Source organism: Rhipicephalus microplus, chromosome 6, assembly GCF_043290135.1.
Source record: "Rhipicephalus microplus isolate Deutch F79 chromosome 6, USDA_Rmic, whole genome shotgun sequence".
Taxonomy (NCBI): domain Eukaryota; kingdom Metazoa; phylum Arthropoda; class Arachnida; order Ixodida; family Ixodidae; genus Rhipicephalus; species Rhipicephalus microplus.
In genome coordinates, this window is record NC_134705.1 from 100,248,584 (window position 1) to 100,264,113 (window position 15,530).

The 15,530-nt window shown below is 46.1% G+C and overlaps 1 long non-coding RNA gene across 1 annotated transcript in view; it reads left to right on the top strand.

Moving 5' to 3' along the window:
- The window catches only part of LOC142765387 (uncharacterized), a 33,769-nt gene that overhangs the window by 6,668 nt on the left and 11,571 nt on the right, over positions 1-15,530 (top strand). The gene's annotated exons all lie outside the window — the stretch shown is intronic.

Sequence of the window (15,530 nt, forward strand, 5' to 3'; positions counted from 1 at the left end):
GCCAGGTTTCAGAGATACCGATAAGTGAAAAAGGGTTGTCAAGAGCGGATAAAAGAAGTTGTATATCGTCGAAATGCTTCCGGATGCTTCTTGCATTAATATGAATTGCTGAGTGGAACGTAGGCGAAAGAAACCTGTTAAGATTGTCTGTAGAAAAATAAGCAGCCATAGGTGAATCGACCTAAGTGACACAAAGGAGTAAATCAGAATTTATAGTGAATTTCTAACAGATTTTGGATAGGTCGGCTTCACAAGTGATGCGGAGCACCTTACTCTCTGTAGTCCGTCTGGCCTTTATCTGACAGTTGTCTGTCCACAAGAACTTCCAGTTGTTGGACTTCTTTAGAACTAGTGCCTGAGAAAATAGCGCCTTATTTTCGGGGGTGAGATGATCGTTAATGTAGATTGGTTTGTTGGTGACTCCAGATAATACAATATCATTCAGGTGCAGTTTGGCCTTCCGAGCCTTGCTTAGGAATTCTGATTTCTTCGTACGAGAGTTGAAGCGGGCTAGCAAATTCTTTGCGCCAGCTTTCACGGTCGAGACACGGTGAACAACGTCGAGATCAGTGGGTGCCAGTTTACAATCAATCTTATCACCTATAGCTTGCATAATCGCAACGCAGTTTTCACCTCCTGTCACCGGGATTCCCTTGATCTCGACGTTATTAATCCTGGAATATTGCTCCATTTGTGAGACTTTCAGAGATAATGCCGCATTTTGTGCTTTTAACGCCTTGTTCTCAGCAATCAGAGAGGCGTTATCTCTCTGCAAACTTTCTACGACACCATTCACGTACTCGGCAGTAGCTACCAGCTCACCTATTTGTTTATTGATGTCAGCGAAGTTCACACCTGATAGCTGTGCTTTGACGATGAACTTGTTAAAGATGGCATCAACCAGATTATCAGGACATTCGTTCAGTCTAGCCTCAAGATCAAGAATTTTTTTGCTCAGCTCAGCAGTAGTAGGCATTGCCCAAAATCGAGCAAGGCAGTACAGATATGTGCAACACGATTAGACGCAGAAGATGATAAGCGAAAATTATGGCAGCGACGACAGTACAACGGCAGTGCAGACGCAAGGAAAGTGGGTTATTATTACTAACCTGCGTAGTAGAAAATCGTGCGTAAGTACAAGAGCGAAGCTTCGTTGCACTGTCGCCGTTGCCAATGGTGTCCAACCGTGAGCCTCGGCTTCTTTATATGATGATGGCAGCCGATGTGAAGCCCTCTAGCGGAGCACCAGTGTAAGTATCTCCGCAATGCAAAGACAGATTGATGACCGCCGTTCCACACGTGTCGTCAGAGACAGCGCAGCAGGCTTGCTTCCACGATAAAGCGGCTGATGTCCACGGATCCTTGTCGGATGCGTTGAAGCTCGGATAACTGCGTAGTAGAAAATCGTGCGTAAGTACAAGAGCGAAGCTTCGTTGCACTGTCGCCGTTGCCAATGGTGTCCAACCGTGAGCCTCGGCTTCTTTATATGATGATGGCAGCCGATGTGAAGCCCTCTAGCGGAGCACCAGTGTAAGTATCTCCGCAATGCAAAGACAGATTGATGACCGCCGTTCCACACGTGTCGTCAGAGACAGCGCAGCAGGCTTGCTTCCACGATAAAGCGGCTGATGTCCACGGATCCTTGTCGGATGCGTTGAAGCTCGGATAACTGCGTAGTAGAAAATCGTGCGTAAGTACAAGAGCGAAGCTTCGTTGCACTGTCGCCGTTGCCAATGGACGGCCATCGCATGGCCATTGACACAGCTTACTCGGGAAGATACCCCCTTCAGATGGGGCGAAGACCAACAGCAGGCATTTCACGAGCTTCGTCAGCGCATGCAAACACCCCCCGTGTTGGCCCACTTCGATGAAGATGCGCCAACAATACTTCATGCAGACGCTAGTAATGTGGGTCTTGGAGCAGCGCTCGTACAGTCGAAGGACAACAACGAAAACTAGATCGCCTACGCCAGCAGGACGCTGTCCCGAGCTGAAGCTAATTACACTACGACGGAAAATGAGTGTCTTGCTATGGTATGGGCAGTCCTGAAGTTTCGCCCTTATTTGTACTGCTGCCCATTCACCGTTATCAGTGATCACCACTCTCTCTGTTCGTTAGTCAACTTGAAACATCCGTCTCGCCACCTTGCACGATGGAGTCATCGGCTCCAAAAATTTGACTTCACTGTTGCCTACAAGTCGGGAAAACGACACACCGATGCCGACTGTCTTTCTCGGTCTCCTGTTGAGACGGCATCCCCGGACAACGACAATGACGACACGACCATTCTCGGAATTGTGGACACTGTCGCCTTTTCTCAACAGCAGCGTGGCGATGCTGAGCTCAGACCAGTCATATACAACGTGGACGACAAAGTATGGGTCTCGACACCTATTCGTCAGCGTGGGCTCTCCGAAAAGCTGTTGCGAAGATACTTCGGACCCTATAAGGTTCTGCGACGCATCAGTGACGTCAACTACGAGGTTGTACCGGACGGCGTGCAGTGTTCAAAGCGGCGCAAACATTCACCAGAAATTGTCCACGTGCTTCGGATGAAGCCTTACTTTCAGTGACTAACTCTGCAGTTGTGGTTTCGTCTTGCTTCTCAAACGTTAAACATTGGGACGATGTTTTTTTTTTTAAAGGGGGAATAATGCCGCGCGTATGTGCCATTGGTGAGGACAACGAAGCAGCGCGAGTGTCCTTGGCCGAGGGCAAAAGATGAAGAAGTCGTTGCAGTCTGTTTCCTGCGACCGATAAATCGTATAATCGTATTTGATTGAGGCGCTTTGTGTGCTCGTCAATCTCGCGTCGTCACAATATATATATATATATATATATATATATATATATATATATATATATATATAGTGAGAGAGAGAGAGAATACTACGGTTCAGCTGACGCTTTATTCAAGCAACAGCAAGATGGCGCCGATGATCAAGACGAATGGGATGGAGAGTGATGATGGTTATTGCCAGATGAGGAAGATGACGTCCAATAAATTTTTACACTAACTACCAATTCGTTACACATAGGTAAAATGATCATAGAAAAACTGCACTACACTCTCTCGGCCAATCCCCCTGAGTGGGTGTGAGCCATGATCCCAGGGAAACAAACAAACAAACAAACAATTTTCCCGTCGACGGAAGCGGCCAGCCTGGCCACGAGTTACGCTGTGGAACACATACGATGGGGCTTGAGACGCGAAACGTGCATAATCTCTGTCCCACGGCAGCGTTGGCCAGTGGGGGCATAAACAGGTGTGATGACGGTAGTTCACCGGTGAGGTCTGTTCCGAGAACTTTGTAGGGGCCAAAATAGCGTGACTCAAGCTTCTCGCACAAGCCAGGCGTTCGCGCAGGAGTCCACACAAGTACGTCGTCACCAGGGTGGTAGAGAACGACGCGGTGAGTGGCATCGTAACGGTGTTTGCAATCTTCTTGGCTAGCTTCGGTGTTTACACGGGCAAGATGACGGCGTTGAGCAACACGGGACAGAAACTAGTCGCAAACGAATGGTGAAGAGTTGGCGGGGCCAGAAAAGAATGAAACGTCGAGTGGAGATGTCGGTTGGCGTCCGTATACTAGGAAAAATGGATAATAGCCTGTGGTTCGTTGAACCGACGTATTATATGCATACGTGACAAAAGGGAAATGTATATATATATATATATATATATATATATATATATATATATATATAAATATATATATACGGTAGCTCAGTGGTTAGAGCATCGAACGCGTTATTCGAAGGTCGTAGGTTCGATTCCTGCTCACGGCTGGTTATTTTTTCATCCACTTTTCTTTCTTCTTATTTACATTCCATTGGTTCTAATAACTTCCCCTGTACATTCCTTGGCATTACTGTCTGTTAGATCTCATTAATATTGTGTTAAAACACGGAAAAACGAGCCCATAGGTATACACATCTTTCCCTTATATATATAAATATATATATATATATATATATATATATATATATATATATATATATATATATATATATATATATATATATATATATATATATATATATATATATATATATATACATACATATATATATATATATATATTAGTTACTTTTTCACCCACTTTTCTTGTTATTTACATTACATTGATTCTAATACCTTCCCCTATTCATTCCCCGGCATCATTGTCTGCTAGATCTCATTAATATTGTGCCGAAACACGGACGAACGAGCCCTAAGGTATACACTCCTTGCCCTCTTATATATATATATATATATATATATATATATATATATATATATATATATATATATATATATATATATATATATATATATATATAGATATATATATATAACTTGAAGATAGCACATAAGAAAAGGATCGTATTTACTAACGTTTCGGCCGTGGCACGGCCTTCGCACCATAGTGAATCGCAACTTCTTTCTTTCATAGCAGATCTTAACAACGCTCATCCGGCGATTTCTTTTTCGCACTCATATTCACCTGTGAACATAAGCTTCCTTGATGTCATGGTCACTCTACGTAACGGAAAGCTGATAACTAATCTTTACAGGAAACCCACGGATAGGCAGCAAAATCTTCACTTTAGTAGTAGTCACGTGAAACACAACAAAACTAGTATTCCCTACAGCCAAGCAGTCCGTTTTAAAAGAATATGCTCTGATAGCAGCGAATTTTCCCGCCACTGCGAACAACTTCGGAGCGTGCTCGAAAAACAGAGCTATCCGGCCAGCATAATCACAGACGCCATCAAACGTGCAGAAAAGCTTGACCGTTCAGACCTGCTGAGTACTAACAAAAGACCCAAAGATTGTTCGCGGACTAATCTAATTTTGACACATGCGGCCTCAGCTCCAAATGTGAACCATATCTTAAAGAAACATTTTAACATTTTAGTACAGAGCGAGCGGCTCAAAGGAATCTTTGCAGAACAACCACGCGTGGTCTACCGACGATCGCGGAACCTTCGTGATTTACTAACCTCATCTAAAACCACGTGTTCACATCATGAAGGATGTCATCTCTGCAACAAACCACGTTGCAAAATGTGCGCGCACATGACGACATCTAAAACAGTTTCAAGTACATCGTCCAGTTTTTCTTTAAAGATAAATGGGAACTACACGTGTGATAGTATCAACGTCATCTATCTTCTCGAGTGTTCAACATGCGGTGCTCAGTACATAGGTCAAACAGAGACAAGTTTCAGAATTCGTTTTAATAATCACCGTGCACATGCCGTAAGCCTCCCTAATCTACCGCTGTCGAAGCACGTCAGTATGCCTGGCCATGGTTTCGACAAAATCAGGGCCACGATTATTCAGTCCGGTTTCAAGACAAATCACGATAGGGAAGTGAGGGAATCCTTCTTGATCCACAAATTTAACACCATTCGTTCAGGTATCAATGAAAACGTAGGAAAGCTCACCTGCCTCGCACTATAACAACACGACTTCTTAGATTAGTAAAATATTTTAGTGTATATTAAATTGTATATTAGTCAACCGTGGTTTCTTTACTTCTGAGCTCTTTTACATGTCCTGCCAACCATACTGTGCCCCACGTGTCGATGCGCAAGGAAATTTGAAACTTTTATATTCATGCACCCGTCACATGTCAGTCATGTCAACACAAGGTTCTGACAGATTAGCATTTTTTACTTTGATTGTCCTAGCTGCTATACCGAGGGTTCATCACGTGAGCCTATAAAAGCGGCTGCATTGTATCATACCTACACTCTAAGCCAAAAATGGCCAAAATGGGAGCAACGGCTGCTTTTACTCCTTCAGACCGACTGTTACTCTCCGAAAAGACCAAGCGGAACAAGATGGCCGACTTGTTCGAGAATGGGGGAGCAACTGCATTCATCCTAAGTTTGTAAGGGAGCAACGGAAGGAGGAACCGCTGTAAATGCTCTCGACACGCAATGGTTACTCCCCGGCAGGACACCGCACACAAATATGCATGCCGCCCACATTGATATTCATGGGCCAGATTATTGTTTGTTCTGTGTGCCAAACTTCACCAAACCAAAACAGTGATTTATTTTAGCATCCGTAGATAATAAGATAGCAGCGCTGGCTGAACACAGAAGGCCTGAGAATACAGTACGGCAAATACCTAACACACGCAGCAGCAGAATGGGGAGTTGGCACGTCAAAGCGGACCGAACGCCGAAACACGTGCAAAACAACGATAAAAAAAGCCTAGACACGCCGTTCGTCCGCGAAGTAAGGGCGTCAAAGTCGATCAAGCACCGAAACACGTGCATAAGGAGCCCCCCCCCCCCCCCCCCCGCCCAGATATATCGGAGAAGAAAAAAAAAAAGCGGACCCAGACGCGCTTCTCATCAGCCATACACTTAGTAGCACGCTTCACCGTGTGGTTTGAGGGCAGAATGACAAATCTGCGCCATCTGCGCCCGCCCGACAAGTGTGGCGCTAGTGTAGCAAACGATGTAAGTTACAAAGTAATTTTTATTCAGTGTTTATGTTGACTAGATCTAAATAAATATTACACTCAACTTCTTATATTTATTTATGAGTTTTAGTGTACCTCAGATTTTTTTTATAATTGTATTAGGAGAACACATAGAAATTATTGCGCTGACGCCTGTGCTGCCACTGCTCGACGTTTTTTTTTTTTTTTCGGCGCAACTAGGTTCGCGTTCACACTACTTACTCATTTTCATATGGTCTGTGGTTGGCGAGCACATGGACGTGCGAGCTTCTGAGGTATGTTTTGATCGTGTGTGTGTGTCGCAGATTTGCGTTTTTACTTATTCGTGATGAAGGTTAGTGTATATTTATCTTTATGGAGCGCAAAGTAGTTGTGGATTTTGCTGCTGGGTGGAACAAACACATCGTAAACACGTCTTCAGCTATCTGCAAGCCTGTTCGCTCGTCGCACAAAGGACTGTGCATGCATCAGCGTGCAGGTGAGTGGCATTTCCAGCAACATTTAATGCTCTTACAATACATTGTTGAGTGGTTGCGCTATTGAAAGAGAAATGATTTGCTCTTATTCACCGTATCCTTTGCTAGCCGTATCGGACTAAATTACCTCTATTACCGCCTGCATACCCTCTTGCTTCCCCTGTCACCACTGCAGTGCCAGTGTACTTTTGCAGTTAAATGTTCATTTCCGCAACACTACCTCGCTTGAAAAAACATTGGGGCGGGGTTGTAGCTGCATTCATACTGGCACTTTTCTACCATTGGCTTTATGTAATGTTAACGGCTGAGTGTTGGGGCCTTGGGCCGCATTTTTTAGAGATGTAAAGTGTATGTAAATCAGTAAGTGAACAAATCATTGTCGCATCACTTCACTGGCATAGCCAGGCGGTTGCGCACAGAATTTTTTTAGGCCGGGCGTAGGGAGCCCAAATTGACGACCATATTCGCTTGCCCGGCCTATTCAGATAAGCGGACCCCCCCCCCCCCCCCTCCCCGCACGCCTAAAAAAAAAAAAATCTGCCCACATCACTGCGTCACTTGCTTCACCTCTGCGCTGAACGTACTATTTTATAAGCGCACCATCAAGCGAGCAGTTTACAGATTGACAGAACAATTGGAGGAGGAATTACCCAAATCTTTCAGATTTCTTTAGTGATGCAAAGCCTTAGCAGAACTGAATATTGTAAAAGAGAATCATAAATGCTGTATGTTCTCGTTAGCGCTGTCATTATTCTGCATCATGAAATCTTTATGCGCTGTGAAAACTTGGCATGCCGTTGAAGTCACATATTGACGTTAACACCAATCGACGAAAATTTCGACAACCTCAATAACGCCGTTTGGGATTTGCCGCATTGCACATAATTAGGCTGATTCCCACTTGGCTGTTCTTAACCTGACTTCACTGCTACCAAATGAAACAATATTTGATGCATGCCTTTTACTTTTTTTTCAGGGATATGACACAAATTTGGTTATACTGCAGATAAAGATGCTCCCAACGATGCTAAAGTACAGAAAGCAAGTGATTTTTGGTAAGTGCAGACTTTTTGTACTACGTATATGAAAGCATCGCTTTTTAGGGGCAAACTATGCATGTGTTGGCCAGAGAATAGTTCATTATGCCCCATGGTTACACTGGCACGGACAATTCGACATGGCTCCGCTGGCCCGTGTGTGTGCTCACACTGTTACCGTTAAGATAAAATATTTGTTTTCATTGCAGGGATTGCTGTTTGTACTAAAAAGCCAACTGCCAAGATCTGTTTACGCTGGTACTCCTAAGAGTATGCTTTCCCTATTTACATGGATTTTGGCTTGCACAAAGCATAACACTTGGGCCTAGATTCACAAAGCTGTCCATGCTCAGGCCTTCATAACAGCGTTTCTTGACTTGCCTTTACCCTGCTTTCTGCAGATGTTTCGTGGGTTTAAAAGTGCCACAGCATGTTGCCCTCCCCCACTCTGAAATATTCGCGTTCAAAGTTCCGCAAGAGTGGGCTTAACTTTCTTGTGCACCTCTTTTCTAGTCCAAGATACTGAAGTGTTATGCTATTACTAGAGGTGGCAGTGTTTCTAATGTTTGTATTTCCATCACATTGACCAAGTATGCGATCTTGGCTTGACTGGTAGCACATCCTCAACAAATGTCTTTGTGGCACATGTAGAAGGCAGTACAAAATAAATAGGCAGACATTCACACCGGGAGCTAACTTCTAATAATGCTTTTTTTTTGGAAACCATGGTGTACTTATTCCAATTTGTCTAACAAGCAGTAACCTGTTTGGCTGTGAACCAACAAGACGTTGAACTAATAAAAGCTTCACATCTTGTTGCTCTCAAATATATATGTATTGGCAAGCTATCTGTGACACTGTCAAACAAAGAATCAGAATATCTGTGCATGCCTTAAGATATATTGCTTCGTTTACATATCTCGTGGCTGTGACTCGTCAACCGAGTGAACAAATGCACCCTAGTTTTCTAAATTTAAAGTATTTTTTGAAGGTAGCACGGTCTACATTTATTTGTCTATAGTTTTGTCCAGCCGTTTGCGTCAGGAACAAAGAAGTATACTGAAGATTATCATGTAGCCTTTGCAAATGGTTGCTTTCAAGCAGGCTTTGCATGCTTGGCTTGTGCCTACAGGTATTGCACAATTCAATACGCAGCAGCGTATGATAGAACAGTAGAATCGAGAGCAACTATGTGCATGAGCTAAATAAGTATTTTAACATGAGCGGACAGTACGTGTTATTTGCCACACACATGACCTCATTTAGAATGCCCATTGGTGAATGGGCTCATAGAAATGTCACTCAGCTGTGTATAGGAAACAAATTAACTGAACCTAAGGGTATCTTTAACTGCTACAAATATGCCTTGTTGAGGTGCTGCACATTTTCTTCCAGAATATTGCTGTCTGAGACATCATGTGAAGAGCGTCTACCACATCAGCATTTATATGGCTTGCCAAGTAACGTTTGGCCAAACCTTCCTTTTTTTCACATTTCGTTTTGCAGTAGACATCCTAGAATGTAAGCGCTGCTGCAGTGTGTGTGACTCATTGTTATGAATTGATTCTGGCATGTTTAACCTCACACTTCTATTTTTTTTTCTTGCAGCAATGAGATGCTTCACATATGCCTGCGGTGACGTTCTGCTGTGCTAGCCTGATGGAAACACCAGCTGCGAAACTTGAGTTCTTCAGAATTGGAGAAGTTGCCCTTCTCTCACCAATTATGACACAGACTGCCCTATGCTAGAAATTCAAGAGTGTTTTTCTACGGATGACGCAGAAAACCTTTGATGTATTAGGGTGTTTGTTTAGTGCTGGCTGTGGTGTGGCGAAGTCTACTTTTACGTGTGGTCACACGTCGCCTCATACAAAGAACAATAAAGCATTTATTTTCCTTTCAATATTGTCCACTTTTTGTGTTAGAAGCACCCAAGCAGTGCTCTTCCAAGGAGCTCTCGCCATGTGTTAAGCGTGTGACAAGCATACTCGAGATGAATACTCATTTCCCCAAGGAGTAACTGGAAGCATGTGCAGTTGGTTTTCAGAGAGTAACTGCGAACACGTGGGAGGAACGGTAAAGAGTAACTGTTGCTCTTAGAAGAGCAACTGGTGGGAGTAATGGTTGGTCGGCAGGGAGCAACTGGTGGGAGTAACTGTTGGTCTGCAGGGAGTAACTGGAGGGAGTAACTGTTCATCCCTCGAAGGAGGAACTGAAAGGAGAGCAACGGTTCCTCCCTCTGCAGTTACTCCTTTTAGGAGAGTAATGGGAGTGGCAATGCAATTGCTCCCTGAAAGGAGCAACCCCTATACCCCTGTTGCTCCATTTTGGCTTAGAGTGTACTTACTCTGACGAAGGCCGTGCCACGGCCGAAACGTTAGTAAATACGATCCTTTTCTTATGTGCTATCTTCAAGTTTATTCAATATAGAAAATACCCGGACCTGTCGTGCCTTCCCTTCAAGTTCTTCTATATGTATATGTATATATATATATATATATATATATATATATATATATATATATATATATATATATATATATATATATATATATATATTTATATATTGTTACGGTGCGATGGATGCCTTTATTTACAGGAGATGATCAATGCGAGAGTCCAGGGATCTGGCCGATCACTGCTCGTGCCAACCTCGTTCTCCTCTTCTTCCACGCGCATCCTCAGTATCGTAGCAATTCCCCCTTTGCAGACGATGCCCACCGGGCGAGTTAGGCTTCGTTGCGATGATGATAGCGTTTTAAACGGGCAACATGAACGACGTTGGTCTTGCTTGAGCGGCGGCCAGTTGACAACAGCTGAGATATCACGTACGTGACATCGCTTAGACGTTTCAAGACAACAAACGGACCGGTGTAGTTGGCCAGAAACTTTTGGCAGAGGCCGCGCTTGCGAAGCGGCGTCCAAAGCCACACCAAATCCCCTTTCTCAAACCATACGTGCCGGTGACTTCTGTCGTAGCGGTTTTTGGAGCGTTTCTGTGAGACGAAAGTTCGAAGACAGGCGATGCGCCGGGCCTCTTCTGCGCGGCAAATGGTTTCGGCGAGAGTAGGTTGATCAGTCTCGGAAAAAGGAAGAATAGTGTCAAGAGCTGTGCGGGGTTGGCGTGCGTAGAGCAGGTAAAATGGACTGTATCTCGTTGTTTCGTGCTGTGCAGTGTTGTAGGCGAAAGTTATAAATGGCAAAATCGCATCCCATGTTTTGTGTCCAGAATCAACATACATGGAAATCATGTTGACGAGAGTCCTATTTGTTCGTTCCGTCAAACCATTAGCCTGCGGGTGATACGGGGTAGTGTGACGAAAATGGCACGAAGCAAGACGAAGGAGCTCTTCAACTACATCGGCAACAAATTGCCGCCCGCGATCACTGATGATGACACGGGGGGATCCATGGCGTAATATAACGTGTGACAGCATGAACTGTGAAACTTGAGTGGCCGTTGCCGCAGGAATCGCCGCAGTTTCGGCGTAACGTGTGAGGTGGTCAACGCCCACAATAATCCATCGGTTGCCGTTCGTTGATCGCGGAAAAGGGCCGAGCAGGTCGACACCTACGACGTCAAATGGTGAACTCGGGGGTGCTATGGGATGAAGTAGTCCGGCTGGCGGAGTTGTAGGACGCTTGTGGCGTTGACATTGCTCACAGCTCGCAACGTATGCAGTCACACTTTTACGCATCTTCGGCCAGAAGAAGCGTTCTTGCGTGCGATAAAATGTCCTGGAAAAACCCATATGGCCTGATGTTGGGTCGTCGTGCATTGCTCGAAGTACGTGTTGTCGAAGACTTGTAGGCACAACTAGAAGTAGGCGAGGGCCTACGCCGGAATAATTCTTTTTGTAGAGAACGCCATACTTTACGACGAAACCACGTTGACCGTTCGTTCCGGAAATAAAGAAAGAAGCGAGACTGTTGTCATTGCGTTGCTCTGCTCGAAAAGTTGTTAGGTCGGGGAACGGAGTATCCACTACAGCCAAATATTCATCAAAGTTGTCAGCGTCACACTCGGTTGTCGGAAGGGGAAGTCGTGAAAGGCAATCAGCGTCGGCATGACGACGACCGCTCTTGTAGCAGACTTCAAAGTCGTGTTCTTGCAATCGTAATGCCCAACGAGCAAGACGACCAGATGGGTCCCGTAGTCCAGTGAGCCAACATGAAGAATGGTGGTCCGTGACAATCGAGAATCGGCGGCCATAGATATAAGGGCGAAACTTGTGCACGGCGAATATGACCGCGAGACATTCCTGCTCTGTGACAGTATAGTTTCGCTCCGGCTTACTTAAACAGCGACTGGCATAGGCAACGACGTGTTCAGCAGCTCCATGGCGTTGGACCAATACGGCGCCAATACCTACACCACTGGCGTCGGTATGAACTTCTGTGGCAGCAGATGGGTCATAGTGGCGAAGTACGGGCCCTGACGTAAGAGCAAACTTGAGTTGCGAAAAAGACGACTCGCATTCCGCTGACCACCGAAAAGGAGCGTTCTTGTTGAGTAGGGACGTCAAAGGGTAAGCGAGGTCGGCGAACCTGGGCACGAAGCGACGGAAGTACGAGCATAGGCCCAAAAAGCTTCGCAACTCTCGTACCGACTGAGGTTGTTTGAAGCTGCTGACTGCTGCAACTTTCTGGGGGTCGGGTCGAACGCCATGCTTGTCCACCAGGTGACCGAGAACGAGAGTCTCACGGCTGCCAAAGTGACACTTCTTAGAGTTCAGAGTGAGCTTAGCTCTCTCAAGGCAGGTGAGAACAACGTCTAGACGATGGTTGTGTTCATCGAATGTACGGCCAAATATTATAATGTCATCCAGGTAGCAAAGACAAACTTCCCACTTTAGTCCACGTAACACAGAGTCCATGAAGCGCTCAAACGTGGCTGGAGCGTTGCATAAGCCAAACGGCATTACATTGAATTCAAATAGACCATCTGGGGTTATGAAGGCCGTTTTCTCTTTGTCATTCGGGTGCATGGGTATTTGCCAATAACCAGATCTCAAATCCACGGATGAGAAGTACGATGCCGAATGTAAACAATCGATGACATCATCAATCCTGGGAAGCGGGTAGACATCCTTTTTAGTAACAGAGTTGAGCCGTCTGTAACCCACGCAGAATCGCCATGTACCATCCTTCTTTCGGACAAGAATCACAGGGGCAGCCCAAGGGCTACACGACTCTTGAATAACCCTTTTCTTTAACATCTCTTCTACCTGTTGAGTAATGACCTTGCGCTCCGCAGATGAGACACGGTATGGTTTCTGCCGGATAGGGTGAGCGGATCCTGTGTCAATCCCATGGCGAGTACGCCACTCGGGTACACTTATTTGCTCTTCTTTCTGCGCAAAGTCAAATATAGTAGCGTGCTTCGCAAGGACTTCGACCAAAGCTTGACGTTTTTCTGATGTTAGCGACTTGTTTACTATACTCAGAAAGTTGGCTTCTGTATGGTACGTTGCACAAATAGGATCTACTCTCTCGTCACTTAAAGATGCAATGAAACTAGTCACATTTTGTTCGAAGCGGGCGAGTCGCATTCCGCCGGGTAGCATAACAGGTTCATTTGAATAGTTCGACACCCATAAGGCCGATCGCCCATCACTGATCGACAGAACACAATGTGGAATGAGCACATTTTTCTTGGCACAATTAAGAGGAATGGGCTCCACAAGAACATCAAACTTTCCGGCGTCCGAGGCAGAGGCGTCAACGCGTACGGTCTTCATCGAGTTGGGCGGCAAGACAACATCCTCAATGACGGTGATAGATCCTTGACAACACCTAGGATCGTCAGTAAATGCCGATAGCATAATCTCGCCAGCACCGCAATCTACAGTAGCCCCGCACTCGCGTAGAAAATCGATGCCCAAGATGATGTCATGGGTGGAGCTGGTCAGGACGGCGAATTCAGCCTCGAAGACCTTGTCACCCAAAGTGACACTAACAACACACACACCGATCGGGCACAATGTCTCCCCGCTCACTGCACGAAATGATGCACAACTGTCCCAGCGAAACATCACTTTATGTCCTAGCCGCAATTTGAAGTTAAGACTCATTACTGAAACAGCTGCTCCAGTATCTATCAAAGCCATCGTAGGAAGTCCATCAATAAGCACGGGGACCCTATTTTGAGTCATAAAAACGGGTGGAGGCATAGGCGGATGTAGTGACAAATGTTCGGCGACCTCACCTCCATTGGCCGCACCACCTAGTTTCCCGGAGGCGGGGAGGTGACGCGTCGACCAGGAGATGGGGAACGGAACCGGCGTGTTGTGGGGGGCGTCAAGCTTCGCACGGAGGAAGGCGAGTCGTTGCGTAAATTCCGATGGAAATTGCGTCCTACATGTGTATCACTGTGGGTCGTTTGGTGGAAACCGTCCCCATCGTACGCGTCCCGCATTGAACGCATACCACCGCGCCAGCGGTTTTGTCGAGAAGAAGGTGATGGTCCCTCGTAGTAGCGTTGCTGGGGGCGACGCCTTTGACCACAGAATCGAGCCACATGTCCACGGAAACCGCAGTTATAGCACACAGGGGCCTCACGCACGTCGCCAAACCTTCCACGAGGCGCCATGTGCCCATGATCGTCCCACGAAGACACCATTGTAGGTGGTTGGCGGGAGACGTTCTGGAAACCACGGCGATGATGTAAGTTGTCGGTTGGGGGCTCTGGTGCTCTTGATTGGGGCACATCATATAGCGTGGCATCAACGGCAGCACACATTGCGTCGTATGGCGGGGAGGTGTTGATAGCAGGTGCTCTCGGCGGGTTGACAGCATCACGTCGTCCAAGTTCTTCGCGTACGATTTGCCTGATCATTGAGGCAAGATCACAGGGGGATGTTGGAGGGACGTCGACACTTGCAACGGTGGTGACGTTGGCAAGTCTACCAAATTTGGGAGTGATGCGCCTAGCCTTCAGTGTCTCAAACGTGCGGCAGTGTTGTATTACGTCCGCTACAGACGCCAAGGTGTCCTTGCCGATGAGGAAATTGTAGACATCCTCAGCAACCCCTTTGAGAAGATGCCCTACCTTGTCGTCTTCTTTCATGCGTGGGTCTACAGACTTGCACAATTTCAAAATCTCTTCAATGTACGTTGTGCAAGTTTCACCAGGGACTTGAGCACGCTGCATCAAAGTTTGCTCAGCGCGCTTCTTCTTCATCAATGGGTCCCCGAAGCAGCTCGCTATTTCTTTCTCAAACGCTTCCCAGGTCATTATTGTTTCTTCGTGGTTTTCAAACCACACCAACGCCGTCCCTTGAAGAAACAATCCGACGTTGGACAACCGGGAGGCCGCATCCCAACAGTTGTATTTACTCACACGGTTGAAGTGTTTCAGCCATTCGTCAACGTCTTCTCCGACCCTCCCTGAGAAGCTCCGTGGTACCATGTGCCGAGGCCACGCAGCGCCAGACGAAGAGTGCGTGGTGTCGCCGTCAGCAATCGGATCCATAGAGAGCGGTGGTAGACCAGCCAGTCGGCGGCTTCGGCGTAGTTCTTGAGGTAGCGCTTCCGTGATCGTTGGACTTGG